General features: G+C 39.9%; 1 protein-coding gene across 3 annotated transcripts in view; it reads left to right on the forward strand.

The window, feature by feature from the left end:
• Nucleotides 1-1,509, forward strand: part of rbms3 (RNA binding motif, single stranded interacting protein) — a 148,131-nt gene extending 146,622 nt beyond the window's left edge. For all 3 annotated transcript variants that reach the window (XM_076280271.1, XM_076280273.1, XM_076280274.1), the window contains exon 14: nt 1-1,509. This exon is cut by the window's left edge and continues 2,370 nt beyond it. The gene's annotated coding sequence lies outside the window, so the exon portion shown is untranslated.
• The last annotated feature ends 735 nt before the right edge of the window (nt 1,510-2,244 follow it).

The raw sequence follows: 2,244 nt of genomic DNA on the forward strand, positions 1-2,244 counted from the left end.
TTCAAAATGCCAAGCAGAAGGTTGGGCGTCTCTACAAGAGACCTTTACACATAGATCAGCAGCCTCTCGAGTGAAAGAGTAGCCTGAAGTAGAAAAATAAATAGGCCTATCTTTGGTTCTATTTTTAACACAGTAGGTGTGTCCTTACGCTTTGGTCATCTGTTGTGTTCTCTTCTCTTGCACCGTTTACAGTGTCGTTGATTCACAGCATTGGTTTAAAGGGTGGACAAAGAGGATGAAGGTTAGCACCCACAATTAGTCAGTTCATGTCAGTTCATGATCACATTTCACGTATGTCCTTTTAAAGATCCTTCACACAGGAGCGGGGTTGAAAAGAGGGAATGTGTATCTATTTTCATCTCTGTTCTGTATTTGTGTGTGCGTGCGTGCGTGTGTGCGTGCGTGTGTGTGTGTGTGTAGTGGGCGGCTTAGATGGAATAGTAGAGCTTACTTTGACTGACCTTTCTGTTTAAGTCCATCTTCATTCTATGGAAAAAGCTAAAGTTAAAAAGCTAAATCATCCTGATGCTGCTCTAAGGGGAAAATGACCTTCATGACTGCATGGACAAGGATTTGAGATGACAGAACTGTTGACACCAGGGACATGAAAACTCTTGAAGTGAGGAGAGGAGACTGCTAAACAGCTTCATTTTGAAGGGATGCTCTGAAAAACACAAGCTGTTTTTTTTTCCCTTTTTTTTCAAACTGCTCATCTACTGCCTTTTTGTCGGAGTCAGCTAACTGTCCAATGCCTCGTCTGTTACCAGGCCCTCAGCCTTTGAGAGCCAGAGAGAGGGGAGTCCAGGGATGAGAGGTATGGCAAACTGGACGGCTGCTTGCGCAGGTTTCTGATTGGTCGCTGCAGTCTCCACAAGGCCGGTTTCTCTCACCGTGATTGGCTCACAAAAGATCCTAAGTGAATGGTGCAATGGCCGTATAGAACTGTCTCTTGTGGTATTTATGTCTGGTAATTTCAACCCAGATGAAGTTCACCGTCTGATTGGGGAAAAAAATCAAACAATCATAGAGTGTTAATGAGAACTGTACCCCAGAAAGGACACTTTTGCAACAGCTGGATGAGTGGCAAATGTACTTCCTATTTAATTAACTTGGCTCTATAAAATCAAAAGATTACACAGGTGACTGAATAACCACTGAGATGCTGTTCAACCAAATTCATAGTATTTTTAGAAATAGGAGAGAAAATTAAAAGGAAGAAAATAAAACGGCAAAACCTCTTATCACAAATTAAATTATTGAAAGAGGAAAAAAGCAAAACTATTTATGAGGTTGTCTTTTTGTATAGTGCAGGTGTTTTAAAAGATGATGAACCAGAACAGTTCAATGATGCTATTTCTTTTTCCTTTGAGTTGCCGCACAGTCATGCCTCCCTAGTCTTCGAGTTGTGATCCTGAGAAATTGTGTAGATCAGTGGATGTTCGGTTTAAACTTTGATTTTATTATTTGTTCTTTTGATGAAGCTTTCAATAAAAAAAACCTTTAAAACCATTGGTCTTTTCAATGTATGTGACCTCGCATTATCCACATTCCTAAGAGTAGGGAAGTCCATGCACACCAAGAGATATTAAGGGCACCTTCTCAGACACAGGTGATAAATGATAGAATGTCATGCACTGCAATTAATGACCCATTAAGGAAAATAAATGGTCCAACACATGTTCCACTGAGCCAAAAACTGGACTGGTAGCAACTGAAACTCATTCATCTTATCGTCTGCCGAATGTAATTTCAGAGGTTTGTCAGAAGAGGGAGATGTGGAAGCACACATGCATTGCACTACTTCGTGGATGTGGTCGAGAGCCCTCTGTTCTTGCAAAGGACCACACTACGGAAAGTCAGTTGCCACCCATTAAGTACTTTTTGTCCGCCCTTTTATCACCCTGTACCGTAAGCATTTCAAATTATTGATGGCTGCTATTATTTATGACTAAGGATGCTTATCAATTGAATGAATTAGTTTGATGATGGTGATTGTTTGTTTATTTGTCACATATCACAACCCTACACACAACAGGTCATACATCATTTTATTTTAATTTGTAATCTCCAACCCGTCAAAAGCCAAATTTAAACCACACCAATGCTTGAATATTTTCTTGAAAACTCCTTTAGAAAAAGTACTGTAAGTAGAAAGCTAAGTAGAAAACTACTTCAAAATAATAACGTGGCTGTTCAATCGATCTCTGTCCTTTAAGAGGTGCATAGTGAATGGGTTTCACAGTT

This window comes from Alosa pseudoharengus, unplaced genomic scaffold, assembly GCF_046254945.1.
Source record: "Alosa pseudoharengus isolate Yale_2024_CS ecotype anadromous, Long Island Sound unplaced genomic scaffold, YU_APseudo_1.1 YU_APseudo_1.1_scf_12, whole genome shotgun sequence".
NCBI lineage: Eukaryota > Metazoa > Chordata > Actinopteri > Clupeiformes > Clupeidae > Alosa > Alosa pseudoharengus.